The sequence below is a fragment of the Rattus rattus genome, chromosome 12, assembly GCF_011064425.1.
Source record: "Rattus rattus isolate New Zealand chromosome 12, Rrattus_CSIRO_v1, whole genome shotgun sequence".
In the NCBI taxonomy this organism is placed as follows: Eukaryota; Metazoa; Chordata; class Mammalia; order Rodentia; family Muridae; genus Rattus; species Rattus rattus.
In genome coordinates, this window is record NC_046165.1 from 86,264,938 (window position 1) to 86,286,057 (window position 21,120).

Below are 21,120 nucleotides of genomic sequence, written 5' to 3' on the forward strand. Positions count from 1 at the left end.
TCCATATACAATACAGTAATTATTTTCTGTGTCTAGTCCCATAGGTTTTAACTGGAGGAAGATGTGGAAGAGATTCTTAAATATGAGAAACTATTTGCCAGTCCTAACTAAAGTGTGCCGATCCACAGTAACTCTCCTAATCCATCTCTTCCTTGGCTCTGCAGTTGGCCTCATCCTTGCGATCATTTATCAGATGTGCTCATCAAACTGTTCATGCACAGCAAAGCCAATTGCTAATCAATTCATTCCCCTTTATGAGCTCAGACTTTGTCTATCTATCACTTTATTCTTTTAGATTACTTTTCCCATAGATATAAAATAACGTGTCTCAATCTTCGGATCACCTAAAGGAAAAGAAATGTAAATCACCTCAAACAATTTAACATTTCCAAGCTCACTCATTAGAAAGTCAAAATACGCCATCACGGAGGAGCAATGATACAGGGCATTTTCCTGTATGGGGCTTTCATGTGTATAAGGCCGTTGAAATTAAAATCAGTCCATCATTCAGGTTCCTACACTGTAGAAGTCAGCAGCTCTCAGTCTTACGAATGCCAAGCCCTGTGGCAGTTTCTGAATCAGGCTGATTATGGGAATTCATGTGGTGCTTGTTAGAAATGTATGCTCTGTTGCCCTACTCAAGACCTTCTCAATTGAAACATCTGGGTGTGGAGCAAGGAGACGGCTCTAAATCCTCCCCAGGTGATTTCGCTTGTTGGTTAAATTTGTGAAGCCTTTTCTTTTTAATAAGAAACAAACTGCTCTAAGAACCAACGATTTCCTACATATCAGGAAAAACTGAGGATGTTAATAACAGCTTGGAATATATAGCAGATATGCCACAGGAAAAACCGAGAATGTTAATAACAGCTTGACGTATATAACAGATATACCACAGCAATTTCCTGTGAAGTGTTCATTGCACTAATGCAAGCCAGGGACATGGAGACATTCTAGTGTAGACTCGATCCAGGTTTAAATGAAACATAGCTTAGTTGCTCTTTTTCCCTACTGACTTTCCATTTATACTTTGAATTGGGAGGAATTGCCACTATTTTCCACAGCGAGATTTCTGGTTTAGCTTGATTAAAGTCAGCCTTGCCTCTATTAACAATGAAGTCACCTTATGATCTTCAGTTAGAGCAGCAGTTTTCAACTTGTGGGTTGCAACCCTCTGGAGGTCAAAAGACCCCTTCACATGGGATGCCTAAACCCATCAGCAGAAAACACAAATATTTACATTACAATTTATAACTGTAGCTGCATTACAGTTATGAAGTCTCAAGAACAATAATGTTATGGTTGGGGGTCATCACAACATGAAGAATTGCATTAGAGGGGCACAGCATTAGAAAGGTTGAGACCCACTGATTTACAGTAATTCACCTTCTCCCTAGCTCAAGAAAAAAATATATATTATTGCACTCTCACTTGGTAACTATGCTTTTGGACATATTGAATTCCTTAATGAGGACTTATTCCCTGTGCAGATCATGAAGCCCAACTAGAAGATGTTGGATGGCATGGTTGTCAGACTTGGAGCAGTACTCTTCAGAGAAAGTGTCATATCAGAGTTTCGTGGGGGAAGGGAAGGAAAAGGTGGCTGGATAGGTCAGTGAGAGGAAGGCCGAAGAACAGGTGAATAAATGAACTGGGCTTCAGTAAGAGTCTTGGACTTCTTAGGCAAGCCTAAAGCTATGCACTGGGACTCTGTGCATTAGTTTCCTCCTTACAAAATGGAGGAGGATCAGTGTAGTGGTTTGAATATGCTTGGCCCAGAGAGTGGCACTATTTTGAGGTGTGACCTTTTGGGTGTAGATGTGGTTTTGTTGGAGGAAGTGTGTCACTGTGGTGGTAGGTTTTGAGATCCTCCTCTTAGCTGCCTTGAGGACAGTCTCTTACTTGCTGCCTTTGGATCAGGATGTAGAACTCTTGGCTCCTCCAGCACTATATCCACCTGCACACTGCCATGCTTCCTGCCAAGATGATAATGGACTGAACCTCAGAAAGTGTAATCCAGTCACAATTTAATGCTTTGCATTATAAGGGTTGCCTTGGTCATGGTATCTTTTTACAGTAATGGAAACCCAAACTAATACAGAGGTTGGTACCAGAGACTGGGGTATTGCTATGATAGACCTGCCCATATTTTTGTTTGGAGGAATGTGGATTTGAGCATTTTGAGGAAGTATCTTCCCTTTCCTTTTCTATTTTAATATTAATAAGACGTAATTACAATGGCTGAAGAAATCCCAACCTCTAATTTTAATCATTTAATCTTTTAAATTGTACATACCATACACATGTATGTCTAACACTCTCCACTTTCTTACCTCCTTCAGACGTTTTCTTCACTGTCTCTTTTCCTGGGCCATTGCACTTAAAACCACACCTTCTCCTCAGCCTTCCATCTACTTGGTTTCTGTCCACAGTGCCATCACCTTCTATTTCTATGCAGTTTCCTTATTTTGTTCACTTCTTGGTTCTTTTAACTTACTTATAAATTCTATGAAGGGAGAAATTACTATGTGCTTTATCAATTTTTACAACTTAAGCATTTTGCCAGTTACATTATTGACACCCAATGGATGCTCATTAAGTGAAAGAACTGATTCACTCAAGTTACTCAAGTCCATTCAAGAGACATGAACAGGATTATAGTTATGAACTAGAAGGTGCAGGCAAGATATGAGTCATGGTAGCCCATGAAAGCCTTGTTCTTGATAGTCACAGAGAGACATATAGGAAGAGGAGGATAACTTCAAAAGCCATAGTGTGTATACATCAAGGAAGGCCACAAACTGTAAGAAGTATTCTTGAATTTACAGTAGTGTTTAATTTTGACCATGGAAGAACCAAGGGCTTCCAGAGAAGCATCACAGGATCTGGTCCTGGGAGAACCCACTCAGAGCAAATCATACTTCCCCAGGACTTGCTGCTTTGTTACTTAGAGCAGCAGAGTATGGTAAACCCATCCGCATCATGGATATGTGAGGGCTAAGAACATGAATAATGTTGTAACATGAATGATGGTGTTCACTTTGGTGGAAGCAGATAGTGGAGTTTGAATCTCCATGGTGATGTCACCTTCACATGAAGGTGTCAAGTGTAGTGAGGTGAGGATAAGACATGAACTGACAGGGGTGCAGTCAGGTAACACAGATCAATGTCTGTGTAAGCTAAAACTGCTTGCCTTACCTCCGTAGCAGGCTCACTGCATTAGGTGGTTTGCTAATCTACTACATGTATGATTATGGAACAGACTGCCCTAGCATTTAAGTTTAATTTAGTTCTTAAAATGCCTCTTCTTTGTACTAGCTTAAAGGAAGTTTGCTAGAGGCATGAAGTCACTGTAAGAGAGGCTGTTTAAGACATAGAACACAATGGAAGATGTAAAACCAATCAGGGATGCTAATGCTTTTTATTCATTGTTCTTTTCCGTAGACTATCATATAAAAACAGCACCTGAGACCTTATATTACAAAACATAACAAACAAAAAAGGTGTACATCTCTCATCTCTCTCTCTCTCTCTCTCTCTCTCTCTCTCTCTCTCTCTCTGTGTGTGTGTACGTGTGTGTGTGTGTGTGTGTGTGTGTGTGTGTGTGTGTGTGTGTGGGTCATAACACTGTGAAAACCTTTACCTGAACTAAGGTTATAATGAGTAACTAGCCCAAAGGTCATGACCCAGTATGAGTGACTGACAGGAGGAAGGGGGCTACTCAAGAGGCAGACTGCCTTATAAAATAAGAAACAGCTTTGACGTCAGTGTTGACCCTTAACTGAACTGCTTAAAGGTTCAGGCTGGATTCAGTTAAATTATCCCTTCCTTCCTGCTTGTGTCCCTTCCACTGATTCCCTGGTTCTGACCCCATAGTCATTCCACTCTGACCTCTTCCACACAGAACAAGGCAAACGAGCACAGTTCCCACCTCCTTCTAAGCCTCTTGGAGCAAGGCTGATCCCAAATCACACTCCCAGAAACTGGTAAGAGAGGCCCAGCCATGAAAGCTGATTGTAATGGGGCTGGACTTCCTGGAGACCCAGTCTGTGGGATGCCCAGAAACCGCAGGAAAGGGGCCATCTCCTGACCAGCAGTCAGCTCCTGGCAGCCCAGAAGATTCTGGCTAAAGGAGGGTCCTGAAGACAGAGCCCTCAGTAGCAGTGGCAAGCTAGACCCACAGACTTTGAATGTTGGGTACTCCTGTTATTTTGGAGCACCACTGGAAGGTAAAAAACAGATATAAGGCCATGATTATCTAACTCAAAATTTGAAATGCGAATAACTATAGGAATATTTTTAATGTGAACATTTACCTATGTAACCAGACTGAAGTCCCCACAATGATGGCCTGCAAACGGAAACCATAAGCTGAAATAATCCCCTTCCTGCCTGAGGTTTCTTTTTTGTTGTCACAAAATCATGGATCTAAGGAGGTATGCGTCTTCTATTGGTCTTTTTCTCTCTCACCCTGTAACCTGCATTCTTTTCTTTTAGAATCTCAGAATTTCTGATGTTTTTTGTAGCTAGCCAAGTATACCCAAAATTACATTATTTTTTTTTAAACATGCCAGCCATTTATGGCAAAATCAAAATTTTTGTCTCATTCTTGGACCAGGGACTCAATAGGTCATAATACTCCTTTAGTAAATAGATTTTATTTCATTGTTTTTGATTCTTAGGTAAATGCTTTAGTCTGGATACAAGTTCTCAAGAAATCAAAACCAATGACAGGTAATGTTCTTCATAATAGAGTTACTACTACAGTAGAAGTGATAACTTCATTATCACTTAATAGACTTCATAGTAGGAGTTTCAAAGCATCTAGAAGGAATAAATAAGAATTTGGGAGCACACAAATGAGGAAGGCTGTGGGAGAGAGCCTCCATGAGAGATGGTCTCCATCAGGTTGGCCTGCAGGAATGTCTGTGGAGGATTATCCTTGATTGCCTAATTAATGCAGAAAGGTCCAGCCCACTGTGGGCGGTATCATTTCCTAGGCAGGGGATACTGAGTTGTATACAAAGAACGTGAATTGAATACAAAGAAACAATCAATGAGAACATACGCATTCCATTCTCTCTGCAGGGACTCAATCTGGCATGATGTGCTGTGATGGACACATAAGGGTGGCCTACAACCTGGAGTTTTATGCTGAAATAAATCTCTTTGTCCTATAGGTTGCATTTGGTCAGGATGTTTTATCAGGGAACAGAAATGGAACCAGAACCAAGGCCATTGTTCACGTGTCCGACCAGCCAACTACTCAAGGGCTTTCAAGGACCCACTTCTTCAAAGCTCAGTACAAACACAGAACAAAATGTTCATCTTATTTTATCCTGTGGGAGAAGGCATTTGTGCAGAGATTGCATGAGCTTTAAAATGTCCGTATGAGGAGTTCTTAGAAGGTTCAGGTACCATGCCCTTTGCTTCATTGTAAGCCTCTGAACTGAACTATCTCCATATTTTTGTTATATCCGGGGTAGGGGTTGGGGTGGTGGGTGCTGTGAAAATCAAATGCAGGGTGGAAAGTTACAGTTTCTTTCAGGGCTCTTTGTGAAACTCATACCTGTTGTGGAATGTATTTAAATCCTGGCTTAAGGTTTCTACCCTGCCTTTGATTTTAAGTTCCTGGATGAAAGACACACACACACACACACACACACACACACACACACACACACAGTCTTTATATTTATAATAAGCCTTAAACAACACAAGAGTTGGGCACCCGCCTACCCTTCAAGCCCTTAGAATCTACTTTCCTATAGATAATCCTGAGTTGTTACTTCTGTTTACTATGTTCCCTGGGCTACTCTTAACTCCAACCAGCTAGCCCTCAGGGCCACTTTCTTAGGGCTCACTATGGTGGTGTCTCCCTCCTCCTTCTGTATTCTTTTCCCCTTCATTGTCCTCCTCCTACCCTAAGCCCATGAAATCTAAACCCCATCCATGTCTCTTCTTCCCAGCTATTGGCTGTTGGCATCCTTATTTACCCATCAGAAATAACTTGGGGGCGGGGTCACTTTTACAAGCAGATTCTCGTATCTCTGGGTCAACCAGTCTTGGGGGCCCCAAATTAACGTTAGACTACAAGCAGCATTAGCCCACCCCACTACACACACCTAATTGGAAAACATTTTCAAGCACAAGAATCGGCCTTCTAAATATTTGCTTCTAAGGGTCACCCTGCTCTCAGCCTAGTTTAGAGACGCTTCTTTTGCAGAGGACGTCAGTGAATGCAGAGTCCTGGCTGATCTAAGTGTTGAGAAGGAGGGACTGAGTACTAAGCCCTAAAATGGGACATATTTATCGACATCTTCACCCATGTTTTCTGCCAAGGCTTGGGAACCTTCACTGAAGAAGAAGCAAGGAGAATCAAAGACCTGGGGCTTCAGAAGGAGTGCAGTCAAATTCTTCCTTTTGGACATAACATGTGTATTGCTCTCGGTAATTCACAATGTCTGTGATAACCTGGACAAGATTTACAGAAGCTGAAGCTAGCCAGACCCCAAAAGAGGTGTGGCTGACACTCTCTAGGCCCTATCCCTTTCTTAACATCTATTGGCAACTGATGATTACTGGGGGCAGGAAAATCATTCTTTTGGTGGTGTGACCATGGCTAGAGTCCCTTGGCTCCAATGGATGGGCTTACATCCACACGTGTAAGGGCAGCACTAATAAAAATTAGTTTTTTATCAAAGAAAGGCAAAATCAAAACCTAGATATGAAATTAGGAAGGGGAGGGTCTAAGGGAAGACTAGGGGAAGGTAGAGCAGGAAAAAAGTGGAGTAGTTATAAGCACATTTCATTGCCTACATATATAACCTCTTCAAAGAATAAAAAAAACCTTTCATGTTTGGAATATGATAACCATCTTTCTTTTGTTCTGCAAATATTTGCTACATGGTATTAATAAAATATGCTAAAATGTACAAGGATATAGCAAACAGCGAAGAGAAAAACCAGAGACCCGATGTGTGTGCTTGGAATCAGACTCAGGTCCTCTTAACAATTTCTTCAGTCTTTTGGAGATGATGTTTAAATGTCAATACCAATAAAGGAGTGGGAGTTTGGTAACAATTCAGTGTCAAAAACCCAAAAGCCTAAAGTCGGGATTTGGTCACTTCATCTGTCTCTGCTTTCATGCACATTTATTCATCTGTTAGTGTAAGAAAGGGCAGGTGACAACTTCTTGTACTTCAGACTGAGATATACTCGTCATGCATACAAGTGCTTCAGATGGGAACATAACAAACAGTGTTTATAATGTATGATTGAGTTTTAAGAGCCAGGCTACAGCATCTCAGCTTGAAAATGATGTTTGAATACACTGAGTCAGAAGTAGGGATGTAAACACTGGAATCAGCCATCCGTCTGTTAGCAGGAAAGACCCTTCCAATAGCAAGATGTTAGAACAGAAGTTAAAAGAAAATGAATTGCTGACCCCTTTGGGTGTCTGGAAAACAGCACAGTCTCAGGGACCAGGAAGAAGGAGTCCTGAGCTGGGACTGTCAGTGACATCTTCTGAATAGAAGGAAGGCGCCAGCATGGCTGGGGATATGGGAGGAAGGGAAGTGACTGTAGGTCACACAAGTTGAAGGAACATGCAGAACTTTAACTCTGGTGCTGAGAGAACGGGAAACCATCCCGAATAGTGCAGAAAATGCTGAGTGTGACTGACATCATAAAAGCTTATCTGTGGTCATGAGCTCTGGGTTTTATTCAGAGCCCCTGCCTCAGTGAATACGGTAGGGAAAACAGTGTTTGGAACTGACTCTGACACCAATCTGTGCCTTCTACGTGCATGTGGACACATGTATGCAAAAATATGCATACACAAATGCACACTGCACATGTGCAAATGAAAAATGGAGAACTAAAGTATAATAAAAGAGCTGCACTGAATGCTAGGTAGACAAAAATCCACAGGGGGCATGGTGGCCAAATACAGGATGATGCCTAGTGATTGTTACCTGGGACTTTCATATTCATGTGCAGTTGCCTTCAATGCCAAGTTGGGCTTGTCCATGTAGGCAATAGTATATTCTCGAAATGTCATGGTTGTGAAGAGTTCAGTTATAGATGGATCATGTGTGCTTTGTGCTATATGGGCTGGCCAGCCTTATGATGTGAGAGCAACTCTACAGAAGCCCAGGTAGGAAGGACATTTCTGCTTCTTCAACAATAAAGGGCTAGCATTTTGAATTACCTTGAGAGTCATGCCTTTAAGGTCTAATGAACTTCAGTCCTAACTGACTTCTTCATTATGTCCTTACTGAGGTAGAACTGCCAGGTAAAAGTGCTATAGGGTTCTGAACCCAAGAAAAGTGAGATGACCAATACTCATTTTAGATCAGTAAATGCTACTATCCGTCCCATGCTTTCTCTCAAAAGTAGTGTCAGGCAGGGTTATGAAGAATGCGAAGACAGAACTTTGTTGACCACCCAAGGATGATTCTCTTTGGGGTGTTCGTCTTGTTTCACTAGCTAACAAACAGATTTGCTTCTGGATTTCATAGGTAGTATTTTGAAAAGATTGGAATGAGGGCTGAGTCTAGACTTTGGAATAAGCAAGGAGGGGAATAAAATCTCTACTGTTTCGAAGAAAGCAGCCAGGAAGGCAGAGGGGACCGCAACCCTCTGTGCTCCAAATGCTGTCCCTCAGGTTGGCTCCCTGGTCATTCAGGTTTCAATAAGCTCAACTTTCAAGATATTAATTGTATTTTCTACATTTGTTTGTTTGTTTTGTTTTTGCATTTAAGATGGGGTTTCTTTGTGAAGCCCTGGTTGTCCTGGAACTCCCTCTGTAGACTCTGCTGGCCCCAAGCTCAGAGATCCACTTATAACCACCTACCAAGGGCTGGGATTAAAGGTGTGTACCATCAGAGACTTATAGAAAAGTGAACAATTGCATAGAGGATCCCAGTGCCACTGTCAAGGGGCCATGATGGCAGAGTACTATTTCTCAGTATTACAGGAACAACTAATAGTTGACTCTCACAGCCCGGAAATACAAGAAGCCCTCCTTAGATGAGTGTGATTTTGTTGACACCTCCCAGCTGGAAAGGCTGAGCTTCGAAAGCCTTCATGAGGCCCTGAAAGCCAACTCCAGAGCCACTCAGGACTGTATTCCCACTAACCCCACTTAGGTTTTACTTCTTAGGCACAGAGAAAGAATACAATCTGTTAGAATGTTGTCAGGGAACTTCAATATAGCCAACACATCCTATTACTGTTGAAATTATGACACAGTGAGAAAAGGAAACCTCAGATCTACGAAGCTCCTTGAAGGACATATTGTACTTTGGTGTGAGAAATGTTTTTGCCTCTCAGCTCTGCAATTTTGGATTTGTTGCTGATGTTAGCACAGCAAAGCCCATCCCATATGGCATGCTTGCATGAGACTGGAATGTTTTCTTGGGTTATTTACATCATCATCATTTACAGCCCAATGTTATGGTCACACATTGCCAATCGTCAGACCACAGACTCTGGGAATGTGGGTCTCACCACTAAAAATGGAGTAAACTTTCTTATACTGTGATGGTTTGCATATGCTTGGTTCAGGGAGTGGCACTATTAGAAGGTGTGGTCTTGTTGGAGGAAGTGTGTCACTGTGGGGGTGGGATTGGAAACATTTTTCCTAGCTTCCTGAGGATGCTCAGTCTGTTCCTGGCTTCCTTCGGGCGCTGCCTGGATGCCGCAATGCTGCCATGCTCCCACCTTGATGATAATGGACTGAACTTCTAAACCTGTAAGATAGCCCCAATTAAATATTTTCCTTTATAAAACTTACATTGGTCATGGTGTCTGTTCACAGCAATAAGACCCTAACTAAGACATATACCTTTAAGACTTTCCTTCCTCCCTCATTGAGTGGAGCTCTACTGAGGTTTGTTGTTACAGTACAGACTGAACTTTATCATAACTGTGAGTCCCTACAAGGGAGGATCTTTGTCTTTACCTGCCATCTCTGACATTTGAGAGACTGAAAGCTGTCTGCCCATTAAAGTCTTTCAAATATTTTATTTTTATTTTAAATTATTTTATGTATGTATATACGTAATGAGTTTGTATAAATGAACTCATTGCCTATGGAAGGCAGAAGAGGTTATCTATTCCCCTGGGTCTGAAGTTACATTACAGGTGGTGGTGAGCCACCTGGAAAAGGTACTGGGAATTGAACTTGGGTCCTCTGTAAGGACAATATATACTCTTAACCACTTTATCATCTCTCTAGTCCCCAGCTATAATATTTCTGAGGTGATCTGAAATATCAAAAGAGCTGACAAAACTAAACCAGTGCTAACATGCTCCTGACCAACTTAGAGACAAGAAGGACCACTACAATGCTGTCTGGATAATTTCACATTTAGTATCAGAATAGGACATTTTGTGGTTTCAGGTAGACATTTAAGACTTGCATTTATTCAGGTCACATGACACTCAGGGTTCCTCATCAAGCTGCTCTGAACACTTTTCACATCTGGGATAATATCACGGGTATTCTCGTCTTCTCTATACTCTGATCTTAGAACAACAATTGAGCAGAGAGAGGGAATGATTAGGAGCATCACTAAGCAGAGGCTGAGAAGGGTGGAATAAAGGACATTCACCTCAACACTGCATCAATGCCAAATAGAAATGAAGGAATCCAACACTTGAGGAATAAATTAGGAAGTGTCGCAGAGCCACTAAGCAAATCGAACAGGCTCTTATAACATGACCTGAAGTACAACCGTCTCCACTACTCATATGGCATAAAGTAGGCATCAGGTATTTTTGTGAGCATTTTATATGTAAACTCAATCTTCCCAAAAGTCATGAGACAGATATTGTTATATATTTAAAAGTATTAGGGGTAAGGACAAGAAAGAGTTAAATGACTGTTATGGTTAATTTTAATAGTCATCTTGATACATCTAGAATCATCTGGGAAAGGAGTCCCAATGAAGGGTTGTTTAGATTAAGTTAGTCTGGGGGCATGTCTATAAAGGATTATCTTGATTACATTAGTTAAGCTGGGAAGACCGGTCATTGTGGGTAGCACCATCCTCTCTCTAGACAGGACACTTTGAACTATGCCAGTGGAGAAAGCTAGTCAAGTATTAATAAGTACACGCTAATTCATTATGCTCTATTCTTGACTATGGATGTGATATACCTAATCCTCTCATGTTCCTTCCATTGTAACCCCTGCTATGATAGAAAATATCCTAATGCTAAGCCATATACATGCACATACCACAGAGTGCATATATTCAAATGATATTATATGTTTATATCAATGATATACATATAGGCATAGATTTTATGTGTGTGAATGCACATATTTATGTTACATGCAAACCCATATGCAAATACTGCAGCATGGAAAATATGATAGGAAGCATACTACATTGAGTGATGTTTTATATTTAAAATATTTTATAACTTTCAGAATCTAAAAAAAATAACATAGTACTAACCTACAAACAAAGACAGATATATTCTAAAGTTGGTGAATTCAATTCTACGATGTCTCTTAATCTATATATCCAATGTTTGACTGCACTGATTCCTTATTTTAATAGCACACATTGACTGGGTTGATCATCTAAGACATTTGAGCAGTGTGAAGTTATGAGCATTCTGGTTAGCTTCTCCAACTCCTTGGACATTTTTGCCTTGTGCTGTTGTGAGCACTACTGATATAGCATATGGACATTTTCAAATCAGAGGATCTCTCCAGGACTTTGCATCTAGTCTACGTCCTTGGGGGAGGCAAGACTCTGAGAGAAGGTAAGCCTCACTCAGTGTCTCCTCCATACCTGTCATACTTGAAGCCAACTCAACATTTTAACTTGGGGAGCTGTAACTCCAGATCATTTCCCTAGCCTCGCTGTGCTGTAGATAGTATGTCCCCAGGGACATACTTCTTCAATATAAGAAGCTACAAGTAAACTAGGAACTTGAGATAGAAAAATCTGTGTGAACCAGAGACATTTACAAAGAGACAATGGAGTAATAGCGTCAATGTTATTCAAGCCACACAGGATTACTTCTGGGATTACCATCAGCAGAGGAAGCCTACCATGCACCTACTTGAGACTGACAGCTGATCCTTCTGTTTATCTGGGGAGGGGCTAGGGGCCATCACCAAGGTCAATGTAGAAAGTGGGTACTTCCCACGGTTCTCATTTCTCCTCCTCTGAGGAAGAGTGGGACAAATGAGGAAAAGAAATGCTCAATCATTCCCACCACCAAGTTGCTCAGTGCCTTGGAGCCGTCTTAAAACCTCCAACAAAAGCCACTTGCTGCTTGGAGCACAGCAGACCTCTGGGAGCAGTGCCTTCATGAACTGAACTTGGAGCTTGGCCTCAGCTAAGACATTCTCAAACTTGGCAACTGTTTTCCTTTATAAATAAAAGCCACAGCTGGTTTTCTGGTCTGTATTTTTGTTGGAAACAGCTTCAGGCTTGCCTTTATTTATTTTTAGCCATGTTAGTAGAGAAACTGTCTCATCTACTTAAAATGATTAATTTGCCCCTGTTGATTATCTTACCATCCAACCTCATATATTCTCAACAGCAGACAGTACTACACAGCAGCGTGGCTGAGATCCTAGAATCCTTTGCAGATATCTAGCTTTTAAATGGTTCAAACAGACAATTCAGTCCTCAGAGCCTCTCTCCCAAATTCTGCTCATGTGAAATCAAGCATAATTCTGTTCAGGTAAAAAGTCTACGTGAAGACTACACAGAGCTAGCACATCACCATGGACCCACACTGAGGCTGCATTTCTTGCAAATGCACGCTGGAGTCTGTCTCACTCAGGGTCTGGGAAGCATCATCTCTGTAGCTTTGGTTACAGTGGAATTTCTGCTGTCAGAGTTTGAGTAAAATTATGTTCTCAAAAGAGGCAACAATCTTCTTAAAGCCTAATATTTAATGAAGAAAAAGGGCATTTACACACCTACCTGACACTTGTGTGCACACTTGCGATACACATAAGTACATACTTAATAAATTCCTCTTATATACCAGATAATCAAAATAAATCAGTCATCATAAATGAAACAAGTTGTTTTTGTTGTTTTTTTTTTTTTTATATTATGAGTCTAGAGAAATGACTCAGCAGCTCAGAATGCTTTCTACTTTGTGAGGGCCAATATTTGGTTTAAAACATATACTAGGCAGCTCATAGCTGCCTTTAACTCTAGCTCTTGGGGATCTGATACCCTCATCTGCCCTTCATTTGTATACATACATACATACATACATACATACATACATACATACATACATACATACATACACACACAGAAAGAGAGACAGAGAGAGACAGAGACAGAGACACAGAGAGACACAGAGACATAGACACACAGAGAGACACAGAAAGAGAGACTTTCAAACACCCACAGGCATAAATAAATATAAAATTAAAATTTGAGAAATCAAAGATAAACCAATTTAAAAAGTAGCCTCACGAGTTAAAGAAGTCCTTTCAGTATCTAGCTGAAATCAAGGAATCAAAGGAATCAAGGCAGAAGGAAATTAACAAGACAAAAAGAGTGAACATGAAGTTTTCTCAGTAAGTCCAGGATGATATGTCATGTAAGCCTCTTATGATATCAAAACACCTAGGTAATATGCATGTTATTACAGGCCCTGCCTTTCACCATGTCAGACAAATAGAACAGTCATATTATTTTGCATTCAAGTGGGATCTGCTTAAACCTTGCCTTCTAGAAATGGACCACTAATGCCCGAGAGAACCTGGCAGAGTGCTAAGTCACCACACCACAGGAAAGCAGATGTCTTCATCATGAAATCAGCAGTACCAACTCGGCATTGCTCTTTGGAATATCACATCTTTTTCCCTTTAAAAAGTCTCTGTCTTTTGCTCTGATCTCCAGTACTCAATTCTGACTAGCCAATGCCCTCTCCCTACCCTACTTCCTACCATCTTCTAGTCACAGAATTCAGGGCTTCAGCAATACATGTTGAATAATTTATAGTCCAGAGGGCAATCAAAATGGATGGACTCACCTCTTAGGTAGAGCTACTCAAAATATTTTTAGGACCAATCTGACTTTTGAAACAAAGTGTACATGTTTGGACTTGTTCTCTCTCTCTCTCTCTCTCTCTCTCTCTCTCTCTCTCTCTCTCTCTCTTTCTCTCTCTCCTTTTCTCCCCATCATCTCCCCATTTCCTCCTTCCCTCTTCTCAAAAAGTAGAAAAGTACATGGTGCACAGTGATAGGCTTTGATTCTTTACATAGAGCCCCTCCAGAATGCTCCCATTTCATGAGCTATGAACAGTCAGAAGCTGCCTCAACTTGGCACCTAAAATCACTTCCTGAGGCTTCCTCCTCAGTATAGCATGTGTGGAATATGGTGTTCTTTGGGAAGAGGACATTTTTAACAAACTATGGGCTGAAAGGGTTTTGGACATCTGTGCATGTCCTAGAAGCTAAGTGCCAATACAATGAAATTTGTTCCAGGGAATCCAGTAAAACACACACGGATATGGTGTGAAGTAGACATCAATCCACATTTCAAAATCACCACAGCAGTATCTATAGGGATTTGGATTCTTGGGAAAGTGCTAGGATATTTAAGAGATTTTAAAATGCACATATAAACTAGTTGGGTCTCAGAAAAAAGATGGGAAAAGGAATCCCTGAATACAGAAATGAAAAGGAAATAGGGGGAATGTCCACTAAATGTAAGTCTTTACAAGAAAAGGCAAAAGACTGAACATTTGCCCTAAGGGTCAGTACAACCTTGGCCTTTAGTCAACTGTATGAAACACAGAAAGGGTTACGAGGCTCTGCATCCCTACGTCTGAAATGCCAAGACTGGAAATGTGCATGAGGAGTACATCAGGTTTTGGATAAGACATGTTTAGCCAACAAACATGCAAATATTCCCAGCTCTGCTTGCAAACACTTGGAGAATATGTCTTCTTCAATGTACACTGTGAGAGCTGTTTTCAAAACAGTAAGAGGGTTCTGTCAGTCAAGGAGCTCAGGATGATAAAGATAGTCTTCCAGGAAAAGCACAGGTCTTGTCCCTGTATGAAAGCAAAGGCAGCTTGAGCCTAGTGACGTACGATGCCATATTTGTTTAATAAAATGGCTATGAGAGCTTTCCCATAGCTCAGTGGCTGGCACTCCAAACTGAAGGGTAAAAGTCACAAATCAAAAAGAAATGAGCTTCCTTGGAAGAGACTCACCAACAGCAGTTGAGCTAAATTCACCCAGTGAGGTAGACTAGTCAGAGGTTCTGACTAGGTTAAAGCTGACACAAAGACTCCTCTTAGTCTGAAAGGGCAAGAAATGAAGAAAACTTAATCTGCTCGGTCCAAAGAAACCAAAGCCCCCGGAATTAAAAGGATAAAGAAAATCAAATGAAGCTTAGACACCTGCATTTCTGTTGTGTAGAATGGGCTGTGAGGTCAGAAAAATTAGCTGTATGGCGGATGGCTGTGGCAAGATTAAATTGATGAAGAATGTCTATGCATTTATGATCACTTTACTCAAAATGTTGGGCAGAATGTACATGTGTGTGCACATGTGTACATGCCCGCAAAAGGGTATGGTGTATATGCGTGTTTATTTCCCTCCTTACCCTGGGATACAAGGTCTCTTTATAAACCCCAAGTTAACTTCAAGTTCACAGAAACCCATAATCATCCTGCCTCAGACTTCAAAGCACTAGAAATTTTTGAAAATGTATTTTAAAATCTTACCCACAATAAAAAGTAATTTCACATAACTATCTATAACCCAGTAGCTTATAGTGTAATTAATTTAGCAACTAATTGAAACAAGAGTGGCAACATTATTGGAAGTAAAAGACAAAAATAGAACAAAAGTCCTGAGAACACTTAATAGTCATCTAAGCCTGAAACTCTAGCACACCATGAACCCAGAGCTCACATTACAGGCAAATTTATGGCCTCAAACACCTGTGATAAAGACACAAGAGTGTGGAGAGATGCCGGGAGGTGAGGAGGGCTTGCTGCTCTTGAAGAAGTCCTGAGTTTTGTCTGTTCCCAGTATCTATGGCAAGAGGCTCACGAGAGCACCTCTTATGCCTGCTGAAAGGGGTCTGATGCAGCTTTCTGGCCTCCTCATATATGTGCGTACTCAAACACACACACCATAAGACAGAATACAAAATAAACTTGGAAAGAGGAAATAGGAGAATATGAGGATTTACTTAGAATCTCGAATTGAGAAGTTTAGAAAACAAAACAAAAACTGGTACACGCTTTTATTCCCAGCCCTTGGGAGGCAGAGGCAGCCTAATCTCTGAGGTCAAGGCTAGCGTGGTCTACAGAGCAAGTTCCAGGACAGTCGGGGTTGTTATACAAAGGGGTTCTGTCTCAAGTAAACAACAGGAAAAACAAAACAAAACAAACAAGAACAACAAATGCTCAGGATGAAAAACAGAAAAAAGGACATTGAGAAATGAACATTAAAACTTGAAAGCATCCAAACAGGAGAATCAAGCTCTAACAGGATAGTGTAATATATCTATAAACTGATCATAAACACACACTGCTTCACATTAACATAAAAGTTAGTAAAGCAGCAACTGTACAGGTGGGAACACCAGGAGCGGGTCTTGGAGATGGCCTTCCTTTACATTTTGAAGACAGACTGAGCAGTTTTTATTACAGCTTCTTGGACAATTGGCAAAACCCTAGTCTCAAGAGAGAGTGTAAATAGATCTGTTCTTCTGGATGAGCTGGTGTCTCTCAAATTATGAGTAAAATTATGATCCTACTAAAATTCCAGGATTTAGAGCGAAATATCAAAACCCACTGAGGAGCCAGAACGGGAAGTCACATGAGCATCTTACTTAGAAACCCAGAAGCAAATGTCAGAGTTCTGAAGGAAGGCAGGCAGAGTGTTTATCCCACAGTGGAGAGAGTCAGTTGCTATCTCATTCGTCTTTCTTTCCCTTCTGAATGATACAATCCTTTGTCGGGGTGATACAAAATAAGTATGAACATTGGGTAAAGGGTGGGTAGACGTACATGGCCACACCCCAGACCAAGGAGTCAGAGCTTTGGGGGGTCTAATAAAAACAACAGTGCTTAAAAGCAAGATGAAACAAACAGAAGCCTTATCACTACGCCAGTGAAGTGGATCCATGGATTGTGGGAACAGACAATATCAGTGAGGTTTGGGGTCCGCTATGTGGTTCTCTTACATGACCTACCGAACTTGTTCATGACCTGAAGTTCAGAGATGGCTGTGAGGTCAGAGATGAGGAAGAGGGGGAGAAGGGCAGTGAAAGTGGATGCACCCACATCTCATTGGAGACACACATGAAAGCTTCAAAAAGCAGTAACAATGGGAATTAAAGATGCTACAGATATGCATTTAACATGTGAATGAAATTAATCTGAGAAAATTTCCCAAACTTTAATGAACCATTTCAAGCCCATGAAGCCAGATAAACATGAGGAAGAGGACAGAATGCTCTGGTAAACTCTGTGTTTTACCTAAAAATGCAATAATATGAAAAGAAAATGCATAAAGAAGGACCACATGACATTTTTAAACGATCCATTTAGATAACTCAAGGGAACTTGAAGAGTGTGAGGACAGATGAGAGAATTCAGCACAGTTCCCACCTACAGGATCAACAGGAAACAGAAAGGTTCTGCTGTGTGGGACAGCTGAAAGTGACAACCAGGAGACCATCGTATTTCAAATAGCAACAAGGTTTAAGGAGTATTAAGGCATCAAATGGAATAAAAATGTTCCAGATTTATCTTGTAAAACACATTTGAAGCCCTTCCCTTAAATAGTTAAAGACGCCAATTCTCTTGTTGTATGGCCTGCAACCCAGTGCAGCTCTGAGCTCACAATGGAAGAGAGTTAAGAAAGGGGAAGGAATAGCAAAGAGACAACATGGAGAGAAAGGGTGTGATGGGAGATGCTGGGAGTCAGGGAGGCTTGCCAGGAAGGGAACAGGCTGAAGAGGTGGCAGCCAGACATTGAGGCTGCTGTTACTGAGCACTGGGCAAGATTACAGGGAGGGTCCCTCTCAGTGTCTGAAGATTCTAGAAGATTAAAATACAAAAAATGCTTCAACTTTTACAGGGAAGGGTCATTCAGTTTGTAAGGTCTCCCACTGCAGCCAAGGCTGGCTTCAAATCCATAGTCATCCTGATTCAGCTTCCCAAGTTCTGCCTTCCAATTCAGCATATTTGTCATGTTGGATTAGCATGACTATCATAATAATATATAAGCATTCAACTGTAGTAAAAAAATGAAAAACATGATTCAAAGGCCATATAGAAGATGAAGATCAGGCCTTTAGACAGCTGTCTCTGGGTCTCTGTCTCTCACACACATGCATGCACACATTCGTTCTTACATTTGCTTTGCAGTTAATTTCTGGTGGTTTATTTAAAAAGTTCATCACAATAGAATTCAGCATAGCAGTAAGATAATGTCTAACTGGAGAAAATGATATAAATTAGTCATTTGTTCGTGGAATAATGTGTATATATAAAATGATGTCTAACTTTGCCAACAAAAGTACATGCATGAAGCATGGAGCAGATATGCCATTTCAAGTTTATGAGTATTCAGGAGGCTGTTGGAAATATTGTTGGTTGGAGTGAAGTTTGGTACTACAATGTTGGAGACACAATTCTGAGCAATTGACCATTCCCTTACGGCTCAACAATGCAGGCTGCCAAATGTTACCTAGCACGCTAGAAGCCAAGGTCAGAGTTCAACAGATGCACGTGACAGATCTGTGGCCATGGCTTGCAGACAGTGTCTAGCCTTGCTTGGCAGTGCCTAGCATTCACTCTATACAGAATATTAAATATTTTTCCTATTTTTGCAGCAATACAAACCTAAGAGGAAACCTCAGGGAATGTGCTACACAGCTATTGTACATGTAAGCTACATGTAAGTGACTGTTATCAATAAAGTAATAGATATAATGCTATTATATGTACAGGTATATAGATACATGCCATTGCCAATCACAGAGTGGTCTTATATAGCTGTTAAAGGAACAGTCTGATGCTATGGTTCCATAATATCAATTTTTAAAATTAAAGTTATAAAAGGCAAGTGCACAGTGTAATAGCACAATAGTATTGTACAAAGTTTTTCCAAAGGGAAACAAAATGGAGATAAAAGGTTTGCTTTAGGAGAGCTACATCATCTGAGTTATGCTGAGGATGCCTGGGGATGCCAATCTGTGATTTCTAACCCCTGTAGCAGGAAAGGGGATGTAAATGGGAGGATCCTCCAACTCTAAGCCAGTGGTTTAAGTTTTATCCTTCTCAAGTTACTATCTATTGAATCTACTAGAAAGGAACACGGTGTCAAGGGGGGTTTGCTATTTTGCTCTGTATGTGAAATATTTCATAAATTGAAAATTGTGATATTCACTGTAAAACACCAGCATATACTATATGGAGCTTGCATCAATTTGGGACCTGTTTGGCAATAAGTGTCCCATTTAGAGAACACCTACATGCAAACTTACTCAAATCTCCTCAGTTCTAGGCCTGGCTTTCCTTTATCCTGGGTTCAAAAGAAAACAAGACTTACATTCACACCACTTCTAAAATAAGCTACACCAAGGTCTCACATGCAACCATGGGAGTTTCCATAATGTATGTGACCCAGGCACAGGGCCATGCTACACACACACACACACACACACACACACACACACACACACACACACACACACCTTAGTGAAAGTACAAGTTATTAGGAACAATGTGAACATCTAGCATCTTGGACCCCCTATTTCAACATGGAGGCCATTTCTCACAAGCTCCACTACATGTGGTAGGGCGTTCCAGTACAGACAGAGGTGATAATCCAAAAGAATGGAGCGTGGAGACGTCTTAAAGTCACCACTGAAGAGTCAGAAGCCATGTGTTATTGCTTCTCACTGGTATTATTGGATCTCCTCTTGGTAAGTCGTGTGTGCAAGTGTACACAAGTATTTGAGACATCTATGTGTACCCATAGAGAAAAGTTCAAGTAAGGGGACAAGAGGGGCTGACTGAAAGCTGTGGTATGCAAGCTGACTTCCATAACTGTATTTCCAAATTATCCCGTAAAGATATGTGAAGTCAAATCTGAAGTCAAGTCTTTCCATTTTCTGCCAGGACTAAGTCCTAAAGGATCTATTTCATCTCACAAGCTGACCACAGACTGTACATCTCCTCAGGAGAACACAGTCTCTTGTCTTAAAAACAGACATTATTTCTTATGTTACCCCAAGGCGGGTGGAATTTTTAACAGTGTCAGATCACAGGAGCCATCTCTGTCCCTGACTAGGCCCTGGCAGCATAAATGTAAGGTGGAATTCTGTTTTACCCTTAGTGATGGATTGCACATGGGCCCCTCTTCTCCTTAAGGGTTTTCCTTCCTGTTGCTCTCCTTGGGACACTCTTTGAACCATATTCCTGTTGGCTCTCATCCCATTGACCCTCGATGCACTTAACTGAGCATGAGTCTTCACTGGGATTTGTATTATTAAAAAGTAAACCAGGGGAGCCTGAGATACAAGTACCCTAAGACTGTAGTCTTACAGAGATGACAAATGGCTGAAGCCTTCCTGTTTGCTGCTGAAAGTCTTGTGCTCTGAAAACATGGACTAGCTGCTGGCAATGAACTTACAAACTTGGTGACAGTTAATCCAAACAGTAGCCCCTAAAACTGACTGATCAAATTAAAATTCTCTTGGAGGACAGAAAACAAGTTATGTATTTTTTTTTCCTGATTAAAGATCAGGGTTTAGAAAATGAAAAGGCACCAGGTGAACTCTGAACGTCCTAGTACTTGTAATTGTGGTGGGGGACTCCAGGTTTCCTCTTGGGTTCTGAGAAAATAGAACTTCTGAGGAAGTTCGCTTCTGAGCTGTTTTGGAAAGGGCAGGAGTTCACAGCCAGGCTACCGGAGCGAGCAGGGAAGGCAACCCTGTGAATGGACAGGCTAACTTGAAGAGAAGTCCCAGGGCTGCTTAGCTTCTACAAAATAACATCTGTTATTTGAACAATAAAACACACACGCTGAACTCTCCCAGAGATTGCTACAAATTGTTTTTATTCTCCTGTTTAATGATCTTT